Here is an 18,444-nt window from a genome sequence, read left to right on the forward strand (position 1 = left end):
TATGTTCACCGGCCATCCAGTTCTGATTTTCTTATTTTGTTAAATCTCATTTTATACGTAAGTCCATAGATGCAAAAACGAAGAAAGAAAAGGGAAAAGCTGTTAATGAAGGAAAACCTAAGTCTTCTCGGCCTCGACGTAGTCGAGATGATCCGGAACGTGGTAAGGTCATGATTCGGGAGATTTCCCCGGAGGGAGACACAAGGAGCAATGATGATGCTGAGTGGGTAAAATTTGTACCTCCTGATCCAGCAGGTGGATCATCCTCACATGGCTTAGGACAACCTGAAGTTGAAGCCGGTGAGAAAAAGGAAAAGGACCCACCAAAGCACCTCCCAAAAACATATGACATGATTCCAGAACGCAATGATGGAAAACACTTGGGGTCAGTCGAGAGATCCGAAACTCTTATTTGACTACAAGGACTCTTGGGCTCGTTGGATCTATTCAACTTAGAGGAAGACACAAACACATCTTTTCCAATAAAAAGGGATTTTTATTTTGCTTCTGGAATAGAATTTTTTCCAGTTATATCAGAAGCAGTTGGTATAGTGGACTCTTTGGAACATCCTTGAATAGAGAGTTTACTCAAAAGAAGTTCAGTTTCCAAAGCATCCTCTTTGAGTTTATCCTCAAGCAGAGTTCGTGAAGAACAGACTGAGGCGTTTTCTTCATGGAGGACCTTTAGAAGAGAGTCACGCTCATTTACCATACCAACAAGGACATTTACTTTGTGTTTCAACTGATTGACATCATCATCCTGGATTCTAAAAAGTTTTAGAATCACTGCACTCTCTTTGGATGCTTCCCTTTCAACTTCAGAGTCAGACTCGACAGTAAGGTAAACCGGGTAACACTTGTCAATGGAAGTCTGTTTCGTTGGAACACTAGGTTCGTATATATTCGAGATTGACAAATCTTTCTCTTTAATAGATTTCATAGAAACAAACCTTTTATTTTCGGTGATGCGTTTATCAGAGATAACACTTCTGTCCATTCTCAGATCGCTACAAACACAGACTTATAAGGTCTTTAACGTGTTTGCCTGCTCTGATACCAATTGAAAAAGTGGGGGTACAACAACCACACCCAATATTTCGTTTTGGAAATCTGAATAGACAAACTCCAATATGCTTTCAAGAGAATCAACTAGACAGTCAGACTCAATCTAGATAAAAGTATATCAAAGAGTTTTATATATTTATCTCTCAATTCAATATGCAATCAGTAAATAGGAATTTGCGAGCCCGATTGAATATAAGAGAAGTAACTTGAACGGTACCAAATACCAATGTTCAAGGATCAATCAATTTCAATCAACAACCAAAGGTTGGATTTACCAATTGATCGATTCAACACACAAACTGTGATATTTCAACTATATAACAAAATATAATGCGGAAAAGAAATAACACCGATACCAGAATTTTGTTAACGAGGAAAACCGCAAATGCATAAAACCCCAGGGACCTAGTCCATATTTGAACACCACACTGTATTAAGACACTACATACACTAGCCTACTACCAATGAACTTCGGACTGGACTGTAGTTGAACCCTAATTAATCTCACACTGATTCAAGGTACAGTTTCGCTCCTTACGTCTCTGATTCCAGCAGGATACTACGCACTTGATTCCCTTAGCTGATCTCACCCACAACCAAGAGTTGCTACGACCCAAAGTCGAAGACTTGATAAACAAATATGTCTCATACAGAAAAGTCTATTGGATAGATAAATCTGTCTCCCGCAGAAATACCTACAAGTTTTGTTCCGTCTTTTGATAAATCAAGGTGAACAGGAACCAATTGATAAACCGACTTATATTCCCGAAGAACAGCCTAGTATTATCAGTCACCTCACAATAATCTTAATCGTATGGTAGCGAAACAAGATATTGTTGAGTCACAAACGAGGAGACGAAGATGTTTGTGACTACTTTTTATCTTACCTATCGGAGAGTAAATCTCGATCCAATCTTAAAAAAGATAGTACTCAAATACGATAGAAACAACAAGATCGGATCACGCAACTACAAAGAAAATAGTTGGATCTGGCTTCACAATCCCAATGAAGTCTTCAAGTCGTTAACCTATAGGGTTTCGTAAAAAAAACTAAGGTTAAAGGAGAATCGACTCTAGCTTATACAACTAGTATCACACAGGAGGTGTGGGGATTAGGTTTCCCAGTTGTTAGAGTTCTCCTTTATGTAGTTTTCCAATCAGGGTTTGCAATCTAAGTTACCTTGGTAACAAAGCATTCAATATTCACCGTTAGATGAAACCTGATTAGATTCAAGCTAATATCTTTCAACTATTAGATCGAACTTAGCTTGTTACACACAAATAAAATGTACCTTCATTTAGGTTTATGTAGCCTTACCTAAAAGTGTACACCATGTTGGCTCAACCGTAGTTAACCGATGTTAATTATGTGAACACTCTCATATCAACCTTATTCATCTTAACCATAACTAGTTCAAATGACTCAAATGAAACTAGTTAAAGAGTTGTTCAATTGATATATTCTCATAGAAGTATACAAGAACACAATTGAAGCAAAATCGGTTTGATTCACTCAAATCAATTCATGAACATTATATCCACGGTTTGCAAAGAATGCATTCCTTATTATGTAAATGTATTAGTTCATGTACATAACCGATTTTATAACTTTAACCTTCAAGTATGCAAACGGGTACGCATACTTGAAATAACCGGATTGAGTTTGGGTTTCTCCAGTACGCGAACGGGTACGTATACCTCCAATCCCAGCAGAAAATCTCGGATATGAACCTTATGCCAGTACGCATACGGGTGCGCATACTTAGGTTCCCGGACTTCTCAAACCAACAGGTACGCATACTATGGTTTCCGGACATGGATAACATATGTGCAAGAGTACACAACATGTCACAATCCAATAACGGTTAAGTGTTATAAACTCTTATTTCAATCATTTAAACTTTCTTAGAGGATGACAATAGCCGTTTTCATACACTATTAGCATCAAAGCAATTTTCAAGTTATTGAAATAATTATCGCGAAACATTCCAAGTCTACACCAAATGATTGTGTCACACAAACCATGTAAGATGTTACTCGGCAATTTTCACATGATCATCTTTTGACTTTCATCAAGAATATAAGACGAACTTGGACGAAGCGAAAGCTTGCCAACACATATTCCGAGAAATATGTAAGCGAGTTAAACTCAACTCGGAATCTCAAATGTGTATAATAGAAAATTATATCGTAACACGACTTATGTCTCAATATAGGAGATAGAGTAGAAATAGACTTTCCAAGTGATAGATGAGTTTTAGTTTCCACATACCTTTTTGTTGATGAAGTTCCACAAGCTCTCCTCAGTAGTTCTTCGTCTTCAACGATGAACGCCGTGAATTCTAATGCTCAACTACACAATCTATCCTAGTCCTAGACATCTATAAGTAAACTAGAAATCAAGAATCATAGTTTTGATAACTAACATTGACAAACAAGCTTGAGATAGCAACGCTTGCGAGTTCGACCGAACAGTGCTCTAACATAAGTCTTTTGGAAACACAAATGGTATAGGGTTCAGAAGCAAGATTGTGAGCACAAACAATTCCTTTGTTCCAGCCGGTTCTGAAAATATAGATTTAGAATGTTGTGATAAACAGGAAGACGATCGCCAAAACAAAAATTTATCTCTGAATTGCTTGTTTTGTGGTAATGCGAATCATGTTCAAAGTAAGTGTTGGAAATTCAAGAAGAACAACAAAAAAATTGCCAAGCTTCAGAATGACATGCAAAGGGTGAATGTGGGATTGAGTAACCAACAGGGAACCTCAGAAGCCAAGAAGAAGACTCGAAGAACTAGATCCAGCCGAGGTAAGAAGTCTGTTTATACAATAAACCTTGGTACGTCACCCTGTGACACAAGAAGTGAGAATTCTGCTCACTCCATTGCTACCTAATTGTGGTAATGCTTGCATCCTTATTATTAACTTGTGAATATGAGGATTGCATCAAGGTTGCTCAAGTCTTGTATAATTGTTTTTTATTTTTATTTTTTCTTGAAATTCCTTTAAGCATTCTCATGATTGTATAATAAGTAAGATGTGTTTGGTGATTTCTCTCTAAATATTCATAATATTTCTTGTGCTCTAAACTTTGTTTGTTGAGCTAAAAATAAGTTTTTACTTATGTTGATAAATTTATATGATGAGAAATGTACATAAGGACATGTTAGATAAGTTTTGTAGATCAAATAAATTCTTACCAAAAATAGAAATTGGATCGTGGACCATGAGAACTTTTTCAAAGTTCCTTTTGAAAACTCTTTAGGGTTTGGTGTTTCCGGTGTTCTATTTATGTTCCTTTGTGATTAAAATGCCCTTCACCCTCTTTTCTTTAAAAGATACAAAATCATGGATCCTGTAACCAGAGGTACCAAAAAAAGGGATGCAATAAAAGCGGCCAATGTGTATCTATGTGAAAGAATCCAATTCTCAAGAAAGAAAAAGGAGAAGTCTACAAATGATGAAGAAGGTTCTTCCTCTAACTGTTTTTTGTCTGTTTTTCAGCATGATAATAACTTTAGGGATATGGTGAAGGATTTCATCAGAAAACAAAATGATTTAAAATCTCAAATCATTTTATCTTTAGAAAAGACAGCTCACTACGAACAAATGTTTTCTCTGGAAAATAACACCTTATGTGAACTGAAAACAGAGATTAGTGAGTTAACTTACATTTCTGAAGATTTGGAAGAATTGAATGATCATATAATCAATGGATTTTTCAATAATGAAAAGGAATTCTCGGTGGATGCCCTGAGAAAGCTCTACGGTGTTTAGGAAACTTCTTATGAAAATTTATTCTTATGTTTAAGAAGGATAACTAGGGTTTGTAATACCAATTATTGTGATTACACATAGCTATTTCCAACGGTTTTCATCTTGCATTGTTTTTAGATTTATTTATTTAAATTTTAAGTTATTTGGAAGATCATCTTGCAGTATTTAATCTTATTGGTTTTATATATTGCAAAAGTCTTATGAGATATGTGTGTGTTTACGTTCGCGAACTTTGTTAATATCTCATATATGCTCAGAAGTTAAGTTTATTATGTTTTTATGCTTATATTGATAAAAGATAGAATTAACTTTTTGAGAAAATTCCGCAGTGTTGATCTTTCCCTGATCCACTTTTATGTGAAAGGTATGGCTCTGTAATTTTTCTTATGTTGAGTGTTTCCGATTAAATTAATCTATAATTTCTTCTTGTTGTTAATTTATTTGAGTTTACTGGATACAAATCCATGTGATTTGTTATCGTCCAAATAAATCCTTCTTTTCTTGTGAAAGTATGGTCGCTCATGTTGTTATCTTGGGAATGACATCAAATGGGGAGAGTTCTTAAATGAATTGTTCTTAAGTGTCATATCTTTGTGGGGAGAGCGGGTGTGGAATTTTGAAGGAGTTAACTTGTATCTTTATAAATTCCTTAATGAATACACTAAGTTTCGACTATGTGAAATCATCGAAACAAAGTTGATATGTTCTCTTTTAGTCATGAATTATATTTTCGAGAATTTCATTATGATCCCGTAGTTTTCGTACCTTTGCCAATTTATATTGACAAAAAGGGGAGAATTACTTGGTAGTTCACACTACATACACATGGTTTACGGATCATTATGTAGGGGGGGAGGTTTAATTATAAGATGGAAGTATTGACCGAGGGGGAGTGATACATATCACCAAAGTATTATTTCAGAGTTGTGATGCAATTGGACTTTGATTCTATATAATAATACTATGACACTGTATAATGATGTTTGAGAACCGTCGTTTTCATATTGTTATGGCTACGGATCTTCGACAACAATGATGCTGAGTTAAACACATTCAAAATCGATGGACAACTTGAAGTAACGAAGAATTCAAGGAAGTTGAAGAGCCAAGGAAATCAAGCATGTTGGATGAGAAGCTACAAAGTTTATTTATTTTGTAATCCATATGTATTGATAGTTTTGTCACTAAAATTTACAAAGGGGGAGATTGTTGGAGCACTGCTCGGTCGAACTCGCAAGCGTTTCTATCTCAAGCTTGTTTGTCAAGTTTAGTTGATCAAAACTATATACTTGATTTCTAGTCTACTTATAGATATGTCTCGGATTAGGATAAAAGTGTGTAGTTGAGTTTTAGACTTCATGACGTTCACCAATTAAAGAAGAAGATCTACTGAAGATTTTGGAGGAACTTCATCAACAAAAGGTACGTGGAGACTAAAACTTATCTATCATTCAAAAGTCTATTTTATTTTATATTTTAATGAGACTAAGTCGTATAACTATATAGACTTTTACATTATACACATTTGATATTTCGAGTTGAGTTTAACTCGCTTATATCTTTCTCAAAATATGTGTTAGAAGCTTTTTGCGTTAGCTAAGTTCATCGTATTCTTGACGAGTTTAGTTGGAGACAATTTATTTATTGGAAACTAAATATTAAGTCAAAAGATGATCATGTGAAAAATACCTTGAAACATATTATATGATTTGTGTGAGACAAACATTTGATGTCGACTTGGGAAGTTCCTTATTGATTGATTAATCACTTGAAATTTACTTAAAGCTAGTGGTATGTGTAAGATTACCATTGTTGTATTCGAAGGATGTTTCAATGATTAAATGAGAGTTTAAGAACGACCATGTCTGGATTTAGTAGGTTGTATATTTTGTGTACTAACTGTGCAAATCTAGTTCAGGTCCCGGAACTATTGTTCGCGAACTCTGTTTGCGAACTGGTGTACATGTGAAAAGGTCCGGAACTTGTGTTTGCGTACCTTGTTTGCAAACGGGCTAGAAAAGGCCAAGTCTGGAACTCATGTTAGCGTAAGCTGTTTGCGAACAGCTGCACAAAGCCAAAGTCCAGAACTCTTTTTCGCGTACTCAGTTTGCGAACAAAGCGGTTATGTTCTAAAATCAGTAAAGTGTGACTTTCATACTCATGAACTCAGGATTCGTTTGCGAACTTGTTTGAGAACTAAGTCCCTGGAATTTAAATGTACTAAATGTGAACTAGGTTTACAAACCGTGGCATTATGTTCATGATTTGGTTCTTATATAAGTACTTTGTACAATTACAAACCAAACCAATTTTGCTTCAAATGGTTCATATACATATTCCTATAAGATGATGAACATTTGAACAACTCTCTTGAAACACATTTAGATTCATTTGATTATATATCATGATTGATTGATCATCATATTTGATCTAGAAGTGTTAGATGAATATGGATAAGTTATAAGTGTTAATATGGCTAACTTCAGTACGGTTCATCCATATCTAAACATAAGTATATTTCATTTGTTTGTATCAATATAATTCCATATAGCGGTGGAAATTAGTTGCTTACTTTCTAAGCAGACTTAGCTTGTATCTTAAATCAGGAGTTCACCTAACGGTGAATACTGAATGCTTTGTTACTAAGCTATCTTAGCTTTGATTGTAAGCAACCCTGATTTGAAAGACTATATAAGGGAGAACTCTAGCATCTGGGAAACCTAATGTCGAAATTTCCGTGTGTCCTAGTTTCAAACTAGAGTCGATTCACCTTTAACCTAGGTTTTCCAAAACCATTATTAGGTTAACGACTTGAAGACTTCATTTAGGATTCATGAAGCCAGGTCCAACTATTTTCTCTGTAGTTTACTTGTTATATTGTATTGAGTTTTATCTTCTCTCAGATTTACTCGAGATTCATCTCAGACTCTTGTGATTCGAAATAACTTATTATGTTAATCAGTTAGGTTATTGTGAGGTGACTAATATTTCTAGGCTACTCTTCGGGAGTATAAGACCGGATTATTAGTTGATTTTTGTTCACCTTGATCTTTGTATCAAAAGACAGAATAAACAAAATAAATGATAGACATATCTGTGGGAGACATATTTGTTTACAAGTCTTCGACTTTGGGTCGTAGCAACTCTTAGTTGTGGGTGAGATCAGTTAAGAGAATCAAGTGCACAGAATCCGGCGTGGTTCTAGATGCGTAAGAAACGCCATTGTCCCTTAATCAGTGTGAGACTTGGTTAGGGCTAAACTACATTCCAGTCCAAAGTTAACTTGTAGTAGGCTAGAGTTTGTAGCTGCTTAATACAGTGTGGTGTTTAAATCTGGACTAGGTCCCTGGGTTTTTCTGCATTTGCGTTTTCCATGTTAACAATTTTTTTGGTGTCTGTGTTATTCTTTTACACATTATATTTGTTTATATAATTGAAATATCACAGGTTGTGCGTGGTTCAATCACAATTGATAAATTGGACCTTGTTTGTTGTATAGAACTTAATTGACACTTGCGCATTGGTCTTTGGTACCGCCCAAGTTATTCTCACGTCAATCAGGCTCACGGATTTCTATCTGTCTGATTTGATGAGTGTATTGAGAAATAGATAAATCTCTTTGATATATATCTTGATTGAGTTTCGCTTTTAAGTTGTTCCTTCAGAATTATATTGGAGTTTTTTCCATATAGATTTCCAAAAGAATTATTGGGTGTGGTTGTTATGCCCCCGTTTTTTAAGTAGTTTTCTTAGAGTTTGAACTACTAGTAGAATTATTAGTAGTTGTTGACATTCTCTTAGAACATGACCTTTAATTCCACAATGAAAACATCTTTTGAGATGATACATATGATGTTTTGGAACACTCTGATGTGTCTAGTTTTTTTTTGATATAAGAATGTGGAACTAGAGCCTCTTTTGAAGGTGAAAATCCTCTCATTGGTGTATCTATGTCACTATTTTTCCTTTTTGAAGAAATAATCATATTATCAGGTTTTGAGAGAACCTTAGGTTTATCCTGAGGGGATGATACCAAATGATTTTTGACATAAGAAAACAGTTTTCATCTTCCAACCTTTTGACATGTTCAATGACAGTTTTAATCTCATCGTCAGATGAGGTCTTCAAGGTGTTGTATTTATTAGTAACCGAGATTCTGAAAAGATCAATCTCTTTTTCCTTGATGAATAATTTTTCTTAGTTTCTCTTGGAGAGATTAAATCTTCAAGAAAGAAGCATTCTTGAGAGAAAGTATCTCTTCTTTCAAGAAAGTAAGATCAATAACAAGTTGATCGTTTTCCACTTTCTTAGAAGCTTCCCTTCTCTTTCAAGTGCAAGATTAAGTTGTTTTGCACATAAAAGATACATTTAGTATTTTACATTTTGAAATACGAAAATAATCACATGGATCACATATATTTTATATTTGAAATATAACAATGACACAAAAATCATATATTGGAAATATGAAATTTTAAGAGACTAATAATATTGGTAAAATATTTATCATGTCACCCATATAAGATGTCTATTGTTAGTGATACCTAAGACCAATACTGGTAGTAGTACCAAAAACTTTAAAATGGAAAAATATCAGTAATAATAATTTTTTCTATTTAGCTAGTCAATTTTTCGCACGTGAAAGACGAACTAGGATAAAATTAAGTGTACACGACAGAATATCTACCGACCAATTAAATCGATTAAACGATATATGTGAATTTGGGGAACTTTACACGATGTATATCCTTTTTGTTTAAAAACTAACAACACATGCAAACCTTTTGTACATGTAAATCGACAATATTACTGGTAGCTCAAGGAATGAGGCCTAAAACTATGTTTTAACCTAAACCTGCAAGTATACAGGATCTAAAGTAGTGAGTGAGCAAATAAGGGGAAGTCCACAGGGACAAGGAGGGAGCTGGTGTTGTTTTCTAAATCTTTCTAGTGACTAAAAGCACTAGGGCATTTGAATCCACCCAATAATCCTAAGCTAAGGCAATACCTATTCAAATTATGTTCTTGTTCCTTTCCAGATAAAACTACAATGAATGATCTATCAGTTAGTCTCCCTAACTCACCCCTAGTATAAGCTGTCTTCTTACAACACAACCTATCACAGGCTCATTTGGTTCAATTAGCTAACTGTCATTCCTTCATCAATTAAGCACATTTCTTCCTCCAGAGAGGTCTCAAATGGATGACTTATCAACCAACTTCACTAATTCACCCCTAGTATCAACTGTCTTCTTACAGTACAATTGATCACAGGCTAATTTGATCCATTAGCTAACTATCATTCCTAAAACAATGAAGCACAACAAGAACAATAACATGAACATGAATTATCTTAACATATGATTATGGGTTTCATCAAAACCCCAGTTATTAAATTATAACATGATGAACACAATACTGAAAATAAACTACTACAACTTGGTGCACCGGCTACTCCGGGCATAACTCTAACACATACCCACAACATCTATTTATACTCAATTACACTTTACAAGCAAAACCCCCAAAACAGTAAATTAGGGTTTCTGAAAATTGAAATTCAGTTTACCTAATCCTTGATAATGGCTTATGTATGTCGACCCATTCTTCTTCTGACTCTCCTGCTCCTCTCCATGCCTTCCAATTGCGTATCTAACTCGACCTAATTCATTGATTTTCTCATCTAGGGTTTCAGAGAAAAAAGAGGGGAAATCGATGAATTAGGTGGGTAGAGTGGTAGGGAAATGATGGGAAAGGAGATGGGTTGTTGTAGAGTGGTGATGGTGGCTATGGCAGGTGGAGAAGGTGGTTGTGGCAGTGGCAGGGCGTGGTGGTGATGGAGTTGCAGACGGAGGTGAGGGGAAAGAGAAGAAGAAGTCGATGGGAAATTTGGGTAAAGTGTGTTTGGTTCGGGTATAGGGAATTTGGTGTTTGGGTGTTGATCGGGTACAACGAGTTTGATGATTTGAGAAGCTCAGTCGTTGGATGTGGAATTGATAGATCAATCTGACGGCGAGATAGAAGGGAGCTTGTAGCGACCGTTGGATGAATAATACATCAAAATTAACGGCGCAGATTAGAGTTAGGTGTTGTAGTGTGAAGCAGGATCTTCAGATTTTGATGAGCGACGATGAGGCGACCATAGGATGCTGAGATGATCCAATCTGACGGCTACAGGAGAAGTGGGATATGGATATTGGAAATGGGTTTGGGTGAGGGTTTTGGGCCTTGGGTATGCCAAGCCCATATCTTCTTTAAGGACAATTCTTCCTCTTCAAGCCCAGTTCTAGCCTTTTGGTCTTGCGCACAACATTCTTCGCGGCTTCCTTGTGTAATTCCTCCCGACTTTTCACTACTTTTCTGCTCTTTTCGCTCTGCAATTCATCCAAGCTTTATTTGGTACCTAAAAATTCAAAATTAATTAATAAAAATATTTATTCTTGAAAACAATGAAAATCAGAATATGGGATAAAATGTAGAATTAATGCACAAAAGATGAGTTAAATGCCAAGAAAAATATATAGAAATATGCACTTTTTAGCACTCATCAAATACCCCCAAACCTGAATTTTACTTGTCCTCAAGTAAAACAAAACTAAGGAAATCCTACATATACCACTGTCGCTGGTCTCTCGAATGCATTTAGCGTATGCACTAAGCCTTTTAAACCACTAAGTGTCCCTAGTGGACGAGTGAAGTCTCGTGAAGGTTTGCTTAGAACGTACCTACAAAGTTTAGGACAAAATATAAGCTCAGATTCCATCAAATGTGACATGTGCAAGACAGTAGAAGCTCACAGCAAAATGGAGATGTCAATCTAGCTATCTAAGGCACAATCCTAGCACTGATAACAACTAAAGACACGTGATAAGAGTGTAAAGTGTATCTACACATGTTTCTAGAATGACCTGAAGTTATGACTACTAATCACCAAGAGATAGTTTTTAGGCTAAGAACCGAATTCTAAGCCAAGCTAGCTGTCCGGCTTTACGAGAATTGTGAATGTTCACCCAATGAGTTGGTGATATTTCAGTTTACCCGCGTTATACATCGATGGCTGCACCCTCCTTGCTTATTACAAGACTATTTACAACAAAAAGATGACTCTTTACATGACTCTTATTTACATTGATTACTCTCTTTATTTTTGGAACAAGAGAGAACTATTGTCTTTAACATGACAAAACATGGAATAAATACTTGATTTTTTTTATTTTTTTTATTTTTTTGATATAATTTTTTTTGATTTTTTTTTGATTTTTTTTTTGATTTTTTTTTGTAAGAAATAACTTTGATCTTTACAACATAGTGACACTTTTGATACATGAACAAAAAGAAAAACATAATTACATGACATTTTGCAAGAGGTGGCCCTTATCGAATGCATCCGGTCAAATTCTATGGTTGCTTTTCTTAACGTATCCTCCAACTTCTATCCCAGCCAACCAAAGAACAAGCTAGTCAAGTCTCATTCAGTATTCTAAAGTGATTGGCAATCTAACTTCCTATCAAACACCTTGAAGATCGAGGCTATACATGTATTGGTAGATCGTGCGCGTGCAAGTTTCTTATCACATGTGAATTGTGCTAGAATCAGGGTGCCTAAATATCTAGACTAAGACTCCTAAAATTTACATATTTGCACAAGAGTCAACATTTCAAGGTAAATGAGCTCCATTTTTTGATTTTTTTTTTTTTTTTTTTTTGGAATTTTTAATTTTTTCAAAAAGAAGTTCTTGTTTTCAATTATGGCATATTATCAAAGTATCTACTTTTCACCCCCAAACCTAAACTAAACATTGTCCTCAATGTTTCAAAATATGAACAAAATTATAATACAACATATGAAGAGGATCATGTTGAGTAGAGAAAAAGGAAAGAGAATACCCGATTTCGGCGAAAGCAATATTAGAACTCCGTTATTCAAGGCAAGAATCCAACATATGTCAGCCGAGATCATATTGGATTAGCAAATATATACAAAAGGAACAAAAGGGTTTTAAGAAATTTTATCTACTGGATTATATACAAAAAATTCACCATACACTAACAATCTAAAGAGTTGAGGATCAACCCAAAAGACAAAGTGTAGAGGTTTCAACAGCTTCACACAAATATAACAGGAAATAAACACAAGTGAAACTGTGAAACAAAATGAGCTACCCCCAAACCTGGATTTTTCAACGGATAAAATTTTGGAAACAAAATCTCGCAGTTTTGGGGGTTCATCATGTACAAGGTCTAACTCAAAGTGAACTGTGCTAGGGACGGGCAAACATGCTAATTCCAACTGTGGTTCCTCAAATGTATTATACTTAGAAGCAAAATAGTCCAAGAGGACTTGGGAAGCACACAGTTCCAAACCTAGGTTGGGCATTCTCAGAAAAATTGGTTTTACAATATTGGTACAAACCAAATCTAGGTTGGGTGGAAGGCCAACAGATTGTGACTCATGTAGGAGAATAGGTGCGTCATTATTAATCAAATCAAAATCTCCTAAATCATCTACACATGTCACATCATGCTCACAATCATCAATCAGTTTAGCAAGTTCACACTCAGAATCATCAACATCATCAACAAATTTATTCTCATGCATCGGCAAATCAGGAGAAATATCACAATGTGACCTAGGTAGAGAATCAGACACATCTAATATATTTTCATGCATATTAGTGTCTACAGAAGATTCAACTATTCCTATGTCATGCTCATCTTCACAGAATAATTGTACGAATCCCATGTCAATATCAAAATCATATGAATTACAATGAGTATTAGAAAAAACAACATTCATGAAGGTCGAGGGCGAGAAGCCATATGTTTTTGAACCAACAGGTTCCACAATATTTTCATGTTCTTCTAACATATCATCATAATCATCATAATCATCATCATGGTAGCATGCATATTGGTCCTCATTAACAGTGGTGGTGTCATTAGTCGATTCATGTTCCTCTAAATTAGGTTCATATTCAACATCATTTACAAGAATGGGACTAGACACTTCATTAGGGACAACATACATTTCCTCATGAATTTCCTCCTTTTGTAGGTGAAGCAAAATCTGATCTAAACATGCCTGAATTCGTGATGTAGATCTATCAAAGTTTTGCTCACTGAGTCTGAAAGCTTCTGTGGTGGAGTCTAAATTCATGGGAGTACAAAATTCTTCATGTTCAAATTTTGGTGAATGGTACATGTGTGCATGGTCATTAGGGTTTATAAAAGATTGATCGCAACTCTGAAAGGTTTGATTATGGTCCCAATGACTACCATTCTCACAATTTATGGGCATTTCATACCTTGGAGTTTCTCTAGATTGCCTAAAATTATGCAAAATATGACAATTCTCAACAGGGTGGTCTAAACTACCACATGCGGGACATGCATAGATTTCAGGTTGCCTAAGAAAATTAGATGTGACAGATTCCTCATGTGATTGCATTTCTAAAGCTGCGATTCGAGCTTCTAATTGATCCACAAGAGATGATTGTGTGAGTGAGGCATTAGCAAAATGTTCATTTTCACGTTGTGGCGAACGATGCATGTGCGAATAGTCAGTAGGGTTCATGTATTGAAGCTCGGGACTTTGAAAATGTCCATAATAATTCCTATAACTATTGGCATCATGGTCTATGGGAGGCTCATGACGTGAAGTATGTCCATAAGCAAGTTCTCTAAGGGATTTGTTGTATTCCCCAACTGTAGACCAAGATCTAGACATGATTGGGCTCAAAAGCTAAGTAACTATGTTACAAAGCCCAAAATTTGGTTTTTAATGGGTTTGGATTTTTGGGAAAAATTTGGTGTTCTTTTTTTTTTTTTGCAAAAATTTTGGTTTTAGTATTGGGAGCAAGCCCACATTGGTGGGAGAAATTGCTTTGCCAAGGGAAGGTGAACAAGCCCACAATGTGTATGCAAACTGAAGCCCAATGTAGCTTTTGAAATAGCCCAACTGTTGCTTGTTTGGTCTGAGGCCCAGTTGGGCTTTCAAAAGTTCAGTTTTTCTAATTTAAAACTACAGGCCCAAATCAATCTAACACCACAAGCCCACAAGAAATTAAACAAACAAGCCCACAAGAAATTAATTACAAACCCAACAGAAAAATGGAAAAAATTATTACAAGCCCACAAATTAAAAATGGAAGCCCACAGGTTGGGTTCTCTTAATGGGTTTAGGCTTACTTGCTTAAGCACAGCCCAGCTGTTCAGTTTGGTTGCAAAAGCCCAGTTGGGCTTTGGATCATCCTTCTTCAACTCCTTAACAGAGGCCCAGTTGGGTCACAACTTCTACTCCAACAGCACCAGCCCAGCCCAGCTCAACAGATCAGCAGCTCATCAAGGCAGGTTCAGGCTTCAGGCAACAGTTCTGGCACCAGCAGTGTTTTGTTTAACTCAAGCCCACAGAACTGACTGTGTAGCAACTTCAACAGCTGCAGTCTTTGGTTCTCAGTGCTGCTAGCAATAACTTCTCAAGTCCATTAACAGCTCCTCAGGTACCTGCAACAGATAAAGTTAATTAGTTCTTGCAACAACTCAAAATTGGCTCAACAGAGATAGCCAACATAGCACAGATTCAATGGTTCAGTGCACAACAATGTGAATGAACATAGAAATTGCAGAAATTGCAGTTCTTAGGAACCAATTTGAACTGGTGCAAAGTGACTATTGCATAGCCATGAAGAACAAGATTCAGGTGCAGTGCAGCTACGTTACACTATGATACAATCTGAGTTGTAACTGAGATGCTGCTGTAAGCAAGAAAAGAAATGGAGAACAGGACAAGATGCAGTGATGCAGTGATGAAAAGTATGCAAGTTATGCAGTGAGAGCAATGAACAAGAGGATGACAATAATGCTTATGACAGTTAGGTAACAGTAATGCAAACTAAGCTAAGATGAAGTACAATAAACTAGCAAACTAACAACAATTAATGATAATGCAGTTACAGCTACAGGCTTACACTAAGTTACACCAAGAATGCAAGATGCAATGATGCTATGAATATGCAGTATATGCAAGAAGATGCACTAGCTAACAATGCAATATATGCAAGATGACAGTGCAAGAAGGGAATGATGGTTATGGACAGCAAGCAAGAATGCAAGAAAAACAAAGAGACAACACAGCGCCGCTACCGAGTCCCCGGCAGCGGCGCCAAAAACTTGGTAGCTCAAGGAATGAGTCCTAAAACTATGTTTTAACCTAAACCTGCAAGTATACAGGATCTAAAATAGTGAGTGAGAAAATAAGGGGAAGTCCACAGGGACAAGGAGGGAGCTGGTGTTGTTTTCTAAATCTTTCTAGTGACTAAAAGCACTAGGGCATTTGAATCCACCCAATAATCCTAAGCTAAGGCAATACCTGTTCAAATTATGTTCTTGTTCCTTTCCAGATAAAACTACAATGAATGATCTATCAGTTAGTCTCCCTAACTCACCCCTAGTATAAGCTGTCTTCTTACAGCACAACCTATCACAGGCTCATTTGGTTCAATTAGCTAACTGTCATTCCTTCATCAATTAAGCACATTTCTTCCTCCAGAGAGGTCTCAAATGGATGACTTATCAACCAACTTCACTAACTCACCCCTAGTATCAACTGTCTTCTTACAGTAAAGTTGATCACAGGCTAATTTGATCCATTAGCTAACTATCATTCCTAAAGCAATGAAGCACAACAAAAACAACAACAACAACATGAACATGAATTATCTTAACATATGATTATGGGTTTCATCAAAATCCTAGTTATTAAATTATAACATGATGAACACAATACTGAAAATAAACTACTACAACTTGGTGCACCGGATACTCCGGGCATAACTCTAACACATACCCACAACATCTATTTATACTCAATTACACTTTACAAGCAAAACCCCCAAAACAGTAAATTAGGGTTTCTGAAAATTGAAATTCAGTTTACCTAATCCTTGATAATGGCTTCTGTATGTCGACCCATTCTTCTTCTGACTCTCCTGCTCCTCTCCATGCCTTCCAATTGCGTATCTAACTCGACCTAATTCATTGATTTTCTCATCTAGGGTTTCAGAGAAAAAAGAGGGGAAATCGATGAATTAGGTGGGTAGAGTGGTAGGGAAATGATGGGAAAGGAGATGGGTTGTTGTAGAGTGGTGATGGTGGCTATGGCAGGTGGAGAAGGTGGCTGTGGCAGTGGCAGGGCGTGGTGGTGATGGAGTTGCAGACGGAGGTGAGGGGAAAGAGAAGAAGAAGTCGATGGGAAATTTGGGTAAAGTGTGTTTGGTTCGGGTATAGGGAATTTGGTGTTTGGGTGTTGATCGGGTACAACGAGTTTGATGATTTGAGAAGCTCAGCCGTTGGATGTGGAATTGATAGATCAATCTGACGGCGAGATAGAAGGGAGCTTGTAGCGACCGTTGGATGAATAATACATCAAAATTAACGGCGCAGATTAGAGTTAGGTGTTGTAGTGTGAAGCAGGATCTTCAGATTTTGATGAGCGACGATGAGGCGACCATAGGATGCTGAGATGATCCAATCTGACGGCTACATGAGAAGTGGGCTATGGATATTGGAAATGGGTTTGGGTGAGGGTTTTGGTCCTTGGGTATGCCAAGCCCATATCTTCTTTAAGGACAATTCTTCCTCTTCAAGCCTAGTTCTAGCCTTTTGGTCTTGCGCAGAACATTCTTCGCGGCTTCCTTGTGTAATTCCTCCCGACTTTTCACTACTTTTCTGCTCTTTTCGCTCTGCAATTCATCCAAGCTTTATTTGGTACCTAAAAATACAAAATTAATTAATAAAAATATTTATTCTTGAAAACAATGAAAATACAGAATATGGGATAAAATGTAGAATTAATGCACAAAAGATGAGTTAAATGCCAAGAAAAATATATAGAAATATGCACTTTTTAGCACTCATCAATTACAGAGTTTTTTTTGTGAAATTTTAGAAAAAATGTGTACATACTTTTTGATTAATTTTCTTCGATCCAACCTACGAATGCCATGAGTCAGTAAATCCTAAAGAAATCGACTTGTATTCTCACAATCAACAGTTTAGATTTTTATTGTGGAAGTTTTCGCAAAATTAATAATGGATGGGTTAATTAGAATTTGTTGAATGGTATATAAGTTTGTCCATGTGCGACCATGAAGTTTATGGGTATAAAAATGAAGGAGATATGAATTAGATGGAGCACAACAAATATTATGCATTTATTCCCTTCTATGTGTAAGCATTTTGTCGCATTACACATAATTTCTTATTTCACCACATCCGTGGGTATTTGTCTAAGGATATACCACAGAGATACTCTAGCTTATGCAAGGATTTGTTAAATGGCGTTGTTAACTTCTTCAAGCAGATTTTTCAAGAGAAAATTTATAAGATACAAGAAATGGAAAAGTTACACTTTAACTATATCCTAGAAGATATCCAGTCTTGTCTAGAAAGATCTATCGATGAAGATGAAGTTTTTCAAGTTATAAAACTATAAAGCTATTAAGAAATGATAAAGCGCTCCAAGCCCCGATGGTTTTTTTGTTATTTTCTTTCAGTCTTGTTGATATATTTTGGAGAAGGATTTTATGGCAGTGATAATGGA

Source organism: Papaver somniferum, chromosome 11, assembly GCF_003573695.1.
Source record: "Papaver somniferum cultivar HN1 chromosome 11, ASM357369v1, whole genome shotgun sequence".
NCBI classification, from domain to species: domain Eukaryota; kingdom Viridiplantae; phylum Streptophyta; class Magnoliopsida; order Ranunculales; family Papaveraceae; genus Papaver; species Papaver somniferum.